Below are 10802 nucleotides of genomic sequence, written 5' to 3' on the forward strand. Positions count from 1 at the left end.
AATATAAATAAATCAAATCAAACTTTATTTATAAAGCACTTTTCATGCCGAAGGCAACACAAAGTACTTAAAAGATAAAAATAACTCATGCATATTAAAATAAAACTCTTTCACACACAGTCACACCTTCTCTTAACTGAATGTAGGTATAAAAATTCTAAAAGTAATAAACATCTGGCTTGATGTTAAATATTAAAGTGGCAATAAGTGGAAATGGCTCATTTCTAGAGTGGAGGAATTAAAGTGTGAAGAACTAGAGGGGTAATTTCACCTGGAGTATAACATGGCATCACACACCCTCACGCACAACTTGACTCGGAGCTAGCTCTTCTCCTGCACTGTAAGTAACAACATAAACATTTTAAGTTACTTCGACATGTTTCACAAAATGATATTGTTTTGCTGAGTGTGTTTGCACGTTCATTTGCGAACAAGGCGGGTGGGGGGAAGAGGAAGAGGGAGGTGTGGCTCATTTTGCACTTTGTTTTGGTCTACAGGCAGCGGACAACAGCAAACTTCGCGCTAAAACCATTTAGCTTATTGCCCCTTTAAGTGTAGTTTTTAATTAAGTGAGGAAATTAAACCAAAGAGGTAAAAAACTTATTTTGTTTAGTTCATTAATTAGGTTTGAATTTAGAATATAATAAAAGAAAACAAAGTTAAAAAAAAAAAGAAAGAAAGAAAGAAAAGAAGAAATTGCAGGTTCATAACAAAAAGATAACTTTAAATCCTTGTGGTATAAAAAAAAATGGTAGGCAGAGAAAACTTTTAAAGGCCTACTCTCTTTTATATTTATATATATATATATATATTGAAACAGCGTGATTATATATCAATATTCAATGTATCACACAAATTCCAGAAAATCAACTTCATGGATCGTAGGATAATGACATTTTTCATTTGTTCTTACTGGGTTATTTTTATTATATATCATCCTCCTAAACCATATTTGCGTTCCCTCACTTGAAACAACCCTTGGATACTGTGTGGTACTTTTTTGATGGATTACGAAATAATACTAGAGCCTGATAATGACTAAATCAATGTTTTGTTTTGGTTTTTTCCATGAGGGTTGGAGAGAAACTGTGATCCTCTTGATATTTCCACCTCAAACAAACAAACAGTCTTTGATTAAAGCGATTATAAATATCTAAGCATCTGGATTGATTAAAAATTTATATTCAAAACCCACATAAATAATCTTGTGTGCAAAATTGGAAAAATTACATTATCTACAGAAATAAAATCACTTTTCTCAGAAGACAATGGTTGTGATTTATGGACATGCATCCTCCTTCTGAACCCTGCCCATCATGAGGTTTATTACTGGTGATTCCTTTGGTACACAACACTGCAGTTCACTCAATCAGGCTGGATGACACAGTTTACCTCTTTTATCTAAAAGCCCTTGTAGGTAAATCAACGTGTTTTCATCCTTCATCCAGTAAAAAGATGGATTTTATCAGACTTCCTTCACTGAGCAGCTTTTATTTCATGGTCATGGTCCATGAACTCTCATAAACTGCTTTCAATTTCTGTGCACCCAACCTCTGCAGAAAAAGAAAAACAAAAAACAGCATTTCTTTAAATTCTCAGAATTTGGACATTTTTGCAATTTTATTTTTCATGCCCCAGTTTCCACTAGTTATTGTTTCATGTAGTGTAAACAAGATGCACTGTCAGGGATGTGTCCTGGAGTTATCAGGGTGGTTTGGGTCTAACAACATCAGACACTCATCCAGGTATCCCAGCCGGGGTTGATCTAGTCCCAGTTTCCCTCCCAGCAGCAACCAATGGAATAACACTTTTAATCCAAAGAACTTTCATGGCTTTCTCTGCAGCTTTGCTCACACATTGAATGACCTCTCTCTAGGCCAGTCCTGTAACACCCACCTAAACAAAGGATCTGCAGAATGAGAGTCCTGCAAAGCCTCTGCACCCTACGTCTATTGACTTATAGAAGGTCTTCCAGCCTCTTCTCCTAAACGTCACCAGTTCCCACTACCTAACCCTTTTCCTCTCATTAGCTTCCTCAATGATCTCTTCAGGGCACTTCATATTCCAGCATGATGGCATGTTTTTTTTTGCCTCAGAGGTGAAGATCCTGTCTGGTCTGAGTGATATTTCTGTAATGTGCTCTGGGAACTTGTGATGCTTCCTGAGATCCTCCTGCAGCTGCCAGACCCAAGCTGTTTGGTGTTTATGAGTAAGCATGGGGATTCTCTCCAGCTCTGACAAAGGAAATGTTTGTCTTTGGAGCCTGATGGTGTTTCTTGGAGCTGATGGTCGAGGCTAATTGTTTTTAATCTTATTACATATTTCATGTATATATCTATCTGTTATTTTTGTTTGTTTATATGTTGAACAACTACATCCTGAAATTAATTTATTTAGTTTTATATTTGGATTGTTTTATTTAACCATTTATCTGGAGGTTTTGTTGTTGTTTTCAAATGAACTGCGTTAATATATTTTTTACCTCTTGTTTAGTCTTTCCCTTGTCTACGTAAATTATTTAATTTCAAATGGAAAGAGGTTCAACACTCAGTTATCAAATAAAAGTTTTGGAGTAACTTTTTCTGCCTTTTGTTATAGTTTTTAATGGGAGGAAATAACTGAATAAACATTTTTTTTTTTATCTATCTATCTATCTATCTATCTATCTATCTATCTATCTATCTATCTAACAAAAAGTTTATAGATCTCTGCACATATATACCCATGATGCTAAATTACATTTTGATTAAAAGAAAGAACAACTTAAATACTTCCTTTCTCTTAATTTTTAATATTTAATTAACTACTGCTTGTGAGGCAGCTGTTTAGGACCCATAGAAGATCACTGGCTGCCGTCTACCGTCCCTGGAAGATCTGTATAGCTCTCGTTGTCTCAGGAAAGCTTGAATAATCCTCTTGGACCCATCGCATCCAGGACATTCGATTGTAGAACTGCTGCCTTCAGGCAGACGGTTCAGGTCCTTAAAAGCAACGACTAGCAGACTGAAGTACAGTTTTTATGCCAGAGCAATAAACAGGCACTGATCACATACATATCTGTAGGATGTTAATGTTGTGTGTGTGATGTTTTTATCTGTTTTTATTCTTGTATTTATTTATTTTTCTTATCTTTTCACTTTATTTTTGTTATGTTGTTTGTTTTTTGTTTTTTTTTTTGTTTTTTTTTTGCACATTCAGCACCTTCAAGGACTGGCATTTTTAATGACAATGAAGACATTGAATTGAATTGAATTCATAATTGATTAAAAAAGTAATTCGTTTTTCACTTCGCATATAAAATAGTGGACAGAAGGCTAAAAAAAAGTGGGGTGGGAGTGGCTCTGAGCTGAAAGACCAGGTGAAATTGTTTGGTCATCACACATCTTGACAGCAGTGTTTCCCTTTGCACCTGTAGTCCAGGACGGCCATTGCAGGGTGTCATGAAAGACCAAACAACAAGTCAAAGTTGAAATGTGCCATTTCAGCTAATAAAATTCACCGGTCATTTGTGGGGAAAATGTGAGCAATGCATAAAACTTTTTGCTTTTTGACAATGAAGAACAAACTGCAAAGCATGATTTATGGAACTGCACAGCCCGAGCTGCTGTAGACCAGAGTGGATGAGGCTCGATCAATTACAATCACACTCCTTATAGATAAGAAAAGACTAATTACATTATGTGATGAGTTATTAATTTCTTGAAAAGGTAAAATGTTGAATTTTTCTGGCTCTTTGGGTAGGATCATTTAAAAACCACCAGGTGAAATTCTCTGAATCTTCCTGAATCTTGGTAAACACATAAGGATTTTTTAAATCTGAAGAGATTTTTTTTTTATCTGTTCAAGGCCTCACACATGAAGAAAAAAAATCAGGCATTTAAGAGTTTTGATCGTACTGTGTGGTGTGGTGTGCTCTGATAATCTCAGCAAAAAACAACACACACATAATGATGCTGTCCTGCAACCGATCTACAATCTATTCCCTCGAGCCAGAAATCTCGCATGATCTAACAAAACGAAGAAGAAGAAACACAGCAACAACTGGAAAAACGAAGAAGAACCAAAAAACGTAAAACACAACATCCAGCATTAAAGAATATACAAGACGAGGGAATGATGGTGGTTTTGGAACTATTGTTAATAGAAAAATCCAGAACCGAAAACAACAACAGACTGGAGACAGCGTGAACACGGACTTTATATCCTTCCTTGTTCCCCAGTCAGCTCGCTCTCTGATTGGCTACATTCCGTTCCACGTCACAATCCACACAGTCACAACTCAGGAGTCGTCGGCTTTCCACACACATGTGAAGACTATTGGTCGTAAATATTGAAAATGTTCGATATATTCCGGTTGTTGGTCAGGACCCATTTCAGAGCCAATTATCAGGATAAATTTGCTCCTAACACACCTCAGACAAAATGATAATAATGATAATGAAAATTTTTATGTGTGTACCTAGTTTAAGCTAGACTGTAGTACAGTAGAGTGCGCATCACAACATACACATTCAATAACCTCCCAACCTTGTATGTTAGAAAAAAGGTAGCTCAGGCAAAGTCCATCCAATAATCCAAACTAAATAATTTAAGAAAACTGGCAGGCAGGACACAGGAATCAACACTGTGTAATAAAGCAGAGGATCTGCAGGGTAACAAGTGTGGAAACAGAAACGGATATTCTAGTACAACTCAGGATGAGTAGGTAGTGGAAGCAGCTGTGTTAATTAGGAACAAATAACAGATGAGATGAGTGCCTTACTGGGAGCAGAAGAACACACACTGTGCTGTAGGGACGGACAAGAATGAAGAAAACAACCAATCAAAGTAAAAACTAAACAATTCATATAACAATCTAAACTAAACCCATGACAAAGATATGACTTTCAACAGAGAAAAAAATTGTGGTGGAAGAGTTTGGAATTAAGCAGGAATCCTGGGTGCAAAGCTGCAACACTATTTCATAAAGTTAAAATGCTAGGAATAAAATTCCTCTGGTCAATCAAATGGAGTTTGCAGGGCGAGTTTTCATGCCAGCTGCCAATGTGGGTACATCCACAGGATGTGCAAGAGAATTTATGAAGTGATGCAACTGTGGGCTTCCATCCACACAACATAGCAACTGAAACCACCAATACAGATATTGATGGCAACACCATATGGCTTCAGCTTTTCACAAGAATCCATATGGAATAACAAGTTGGGACTTTAGTTGTGGTAACACTTGCATTTCAGATGGTGCAGAAATGTAAGATGTTGAGTTTTCTTTGCTAATCATTATTATTACACTGCACAATGTAGAAAACTTTTAGAAATAACTTATTTGTTTTATTAATGAGACATTGTTATATAAAATATAAAATGATAATTAGTCACTACTGAAAAGTTTATGTTCAAACAAAATCTGGGCTAAGTGTGGAGTCACTGTGTCAAGTAAAACAAGCCATTCTCACTGAAGTCACACTGTTCATTTACGTCGCCACGTAGCTAGGACCTGCTCCCGCTATGGTAACTATTAATTGTTCCTCATCAGGGATGGCGCTAGTGGACATAACACTTTCCAAACCAGTTCAGAACCTATGTGGTCAGGTCAGACAATGATATTTTGAAAAAAATGTGCACTTATTGGTGCTCAAAATCCATATGATTTTCCAAATTCCTGTTTAAAAAACATCCAAAACATCCAACTGACGGAGATATTGCTTCCGGATTTACCTTACCTTGACATACTACCCAGGCAATGGTCAGTCAGACTTCACAGAGGCAGAATTAAAAACATACAAGTCAGATTAGAGGCTTATAAATATTTCGTGACAGAATGGGTGTCAGACCTTCAGCTGTGGAAAGTATTTCCTCCTCATGTCAAAGCCGACTAAGAAAACAGCAGATGCAGATAACGTTAACACGATGTAAAAATTAAGGATATCCTGGTGATATATTTAGGAGTTAACGTTATTAACAATTACTGTGAGAAAACATTACTATTTAAATACTGTTTCATTTATTGAGTCCACAAAGGAAAATGCATGTCCAATTTTTCATTAACACTGTAAACTACTGTGACCATGGTGATTTGCAGTGGAGGTTTAATTTTTTTAATATTCAAACAGTTTCACTGTGGTCGCATTTACACCATGAGAAACTCGAGAATGTTTTGTTCATTTCCTGCTTCACATAAAACCTGACTGCATGAACTTATTATTTGACTGTCCTCCCGGTTACACATGAACAACAAGGGAAGACAATATTAGCCTTAATTACATGGCTGTTAACAACAGATTAACCTGATGTGTCGAGGCGCATTTTTCAGAACTCAGACATATGTGATATAATTTCCTTATCAGTATCTCATCAAATAGCTCTGTTTTGCAGTCACTCTGATTCTCCTGAAGTAAATATCCAACATGACATGTCGTTAACATAAGATTACGTCACTACAATATTGGTACTGCAGTGCAATAATTTTCAAAAATGTCTCTTGTAAATGGGACCTTAATTTAAGTTGTTGGCAACAGAAAGCAATTCAGAAATATAACTGTATGTCAGGTCATCAGAAAAGTCCTCACACGTCTGAATAGCACACGTCATTACATAGAAAGTGTGATGGGTAGAGATCTACTGTCAGCCTCTCTGGATCTCAGCAGACGTAACAAACAGACGTAGTAAAACCGCATTGTTTACAGTATATCTGATCCCAGTTTAATGTGATCATGGCAAAGTCAGCAGTTTATGGAAACTTCAGTAAATGTCTCATTCTGCTTATCAACACATTCAGTGGAGCCATGGAGTTAACATTATTTTAGTGCAGAAGTAGTAACAAGCTAACACTTACGCTGCTGTTGCTCTAAGGTCGTTGCTAACATAGATGCTAGCTTTCATATTACAGTGACTCTAAGTGTGTTTTAAGGTAGATGAGGATGGATGTGGTGGATCCAGCGTCCTGGGCCATCATTAATCAACCATGTATAGAAAAGGTTCTAAATTCTTCTTCTTCTAAATTTGAATGTGTGTAAGTACAAAAAAATCCTTATTTATCAAATAAATAACCATGCTCGTGCATGTTCAGGTTTATTTGCGTTCAGAAACGCCTCCAATTTAACCATATACAGTGAAGCAATTTCTAAGAATGCATAAATAGACTCTTTTTCTCTTGGAAATTATGGCAAAGAGGGCAAAGAAGAGGAATATGTCTGACACCAAAATTGAGGTACTTGTAGGATAGGTATAAGAAACCAGAAAATAATTGTTTGGAACACTTAGTGCAGGTGTGACCAACAAAAGAAAAACTGATTTGGGAGAACATAATGGCTGCAGTTAACTGTTGGATCAGAGGAAAGAGCCATCTCTGAAATAAGAAAGAAATGGTTTGACATCAAAGTCAAAGTCTGTTCCTGAGGTGCCCTTAGGTTGACTACGGGGGTCATTAGCACGGCCTCAGTGGATATCAATGAACACCTATAGAAATGTTATGAAGCACAGAAATTAATCTTGAAATGCTGCAACACCAATCAGCCAGCCACTGTCAGCAGCTCCTGCTTGGAGGCGCACACCCACAGAGCTGTTTCGCAGAATAAATGAGTCGTGCAAGCCTCCAGGTCCCCGGGAAACAACATTTAACAGAGACATATGTAGATCACAGATTAGTTGGGCATTAACTGAATGAAAACCTTTCCTGTTCACGTTGCTCAATTCATTGTTTGATGGAGCTTTTATTGAGATGTAGGTGCAATCTTTGGCTCCAATTATGTTTGGGAATCAGCGATGCTGTGAAATTCTTGTTTAATTTCGACTTCTTGGTGAGGTTTATATGTGATGGATGTAAATTTGGGCCAGAGAAGTGATTGTACCCAACACTGCTGGCATAATTCTGTTTAGTGTTGACTGCAAAATGTTGCATATGTCTCCAATCTACCATTGAAATTTTCTGGAGGCCAAAAAATCCCATAGTAGACAGGAACTGGATCTACACTGGGATGGCTTTGGTGCATTTTGTCTCTCGCTCCAACATGGGTTGCAAATTATGGCATAAATTTAACAGAATATTTTTGGAGAAGGGGTACCTGCTGAGAAGCCACTCGCTGAACAGATCAGCACGCTATTTAAAAACGAGGTCCCTGTGGAGCGCACAAAAGAGGAAGATCAGCCAGGGCTCATGAGTTTTCTTTTCAGGTTGTCCTGTCACAGCTGTCTTTTATAACAGGTTACACCAATTATTCATATTATATTATATATATAAAATTATATACAACATCTCTAATTGAGAACTTTTATCAGGTAATGTGAGGTTTGAAATTGCTGAACAATTTGACACATTTTACTTGTAGCTTCACTGTTCTACCACTAGGTTTTGTGCTTACGCATGGTAAGAATTGGGCTTAAATTTACCCATTTTCCTACGCACAAGTACAAGTTGATAAATCCCATACTTTGCACGGGAATGTTCGTACGCACACATTACACACACTTCTGTGCATAGGCACAGTTGATAAATGAGGCCCCTGGATTTTGATACCACAGAAATTCCAATTTGTTATACTGGTCCTTTTGATTAAGATTTTAATACCCAAAAGTTACAATGGTGCTGCAGCAATAGCTGTGTTCACCAGTACTGTCAATGTTTTGAATAATTGTGTGTGCACTGTGGGCACGTCTGTGCAACGTTACGTCAGTGTAACGTCATTGTTACATCTGGGGAAATGACAGCAGACGGGAGATGAGGCAGAGAGAAAACCATGAAGTGTCTCAATGAAACAAAAAAATGTTTGTGATTTAACTTTCACCTTATTAGAGCAACTGCATGTGGAGAGTAAAAAAATAACCCACATATTGTAACCAAACATTTGCCTGTTTTCAAGTGATACCACAGCCTGCTGCCATGCAGAAAATGATAGTGCTGTTATTACGGCTGCAACGATTTAACCATCGACTCTTGTCGGCAAAAAAAAAAGACCTACAGAGTGAGACGTTGTCTTCTTTTCTATCACTGCTGAGAGTCCGCCAGGGAAAAAATACAGAGTGAGACATTGTCCTCTTTTCCTATCTCTGCTGAGAGTTGCACATACGCAATAAAGTCCGCCAGGGGAAAAATATGGCAGCGGACCGGGAAACAAAATGGCAGCAGACAACGTCAAAGTGTGGGACCACTTCACATTAAACTTACAAAACAAATGTAAATACATGTAGGAGGGGTGCATGGAATTAAAAAAAATGCTCAGGCTGTACCTGTACAGGGTACAGCCTAGGCTTATGTACCCACTAGAGCTCACAGTGTGACCTTGAGGTAGCTATTTGTACCCATCTGTGGACCTGAAAGGTACATGCAAGTAATAAATGGTATATATTTGTAGTTGTTTTCTAAATGTTGAGGTACAAATCAGGAGATAGTCTGTGGTGAGAATACAAATTAAAGAAAAGAAATTGGTTAAACAAGCTTTACTCATAAATGAAGGCTTTACAGTTCATTCAATGCAGGTTTTAATAAAGGCCTTTATGGTTTGTTGAGGAATTTTTTTAGAACTTGTTTCACATTATCCTAATTTTTATCATCACCCTGGTTGTAGCTCAGGAGAAAGTGCAGTTGTCTGCCAGTCAGGAGGTTGGTATTTTAAGACCAGGTTTGGCGCGTCGCCCCCTCATGCTGAAGATTTCTTGAACCCCACATCGCCTCTGATGTGTTCATTGGGATATGAATGTGTGTGATACAGAAAAGGCATTATCTTTCTTTTAGGCTGTGATGGGAGAAACTTTTAAATTAGGGTACTAATCAGTCACCGGAGGTGCAATACTGATCTTTAAAAGGTACAAACTGCAAAGCAACAAACCCTTTGTTGAGGGTATAAAACAGTTAATTTGCGAATACTACCCCAGTGACAAGCCTTTGTACCCCTAAAGGTACAGTCAGGTACTGTTTTTTAGTGATACAAAACACCATATTTTCCAGAGCATGCTTCTGCTATGATGTTCTGCTTTCCGCATTATGCATGCAACAGGTGCATGATTAGATTTCTCATTTCAGTACATGTTTATTTATTGGTTTTTTGAGTATGTGTTGGAGCACCTGGCCTCTTCAGATGGTGAGATGCTTAATGAAGCATGATCAGTTTGTTGTATTCACATGGACTTTTTTTTTTAAATAAATAAATAACTTTTAAATCCAGATTGTTTTGTGTGTGTTTCAGTCTTAACCTGAAGTGCTACTAAATGATTTTCCACATAGGATTCACTGCTGACCACAGTATCACAGAGGTATGCCTGTTCAAACAGAAAGCAGAAACCAGCTTGATTATTAACTTTATGTTAAAGAAAATCTGATTAAGGGTGGGGGATGACAGTAATACACAAAGTGCCCTGATTAAATCTGTCTGTACTATTTTTTTGCCATCTTATTTCTCTCATTTTCACATTTTAATGACATTAGCACCTTTGTTTCCCCTTAAATGCTCACACTTTCATTCCTTGAGTGTGTTTTTGTTGTATTTTACTGCCATCTGTCTCCGTTTGCTTTCACTTTGATCTCTTTTGATGATCTTTTAGAATTTTTTTCCCCCTTTCTGTCTGTCTTGTTGCAATCAGATTCAACGAGCGCTGCTGATATCAGACTGCTGCTTTGCTTCTGCAGCCGAGACACCACTGTTCCTCTTTATCTTCAGTCTTCTCACACACACACACACACTTACTCGCACACACAGATTCTGCATCTTTATCCACAAACTCTGTGCACTGACTACACACACTTATATCTGCATGAAGGCAAGCTCGTGAGACATATATGACAGGCTGCTCTGAGGCACAGATTCAAATTA

Source organism: Melanotaenia boesemani, chromosome 6 (assembly GCF_017639745.1).
Source record: "Melanotaenia boesemani isolate fMelBoe1 chromosome 6, fMelBoe1.pri, whole genome shotgun sequence".
Lineage (NCBI taxonomy): Eukaryota > Metazoa > Chordata > Actinopteri > Atheriniformes > Melanotaeniidae > Melanotaenia > Melanotaenia boesemani.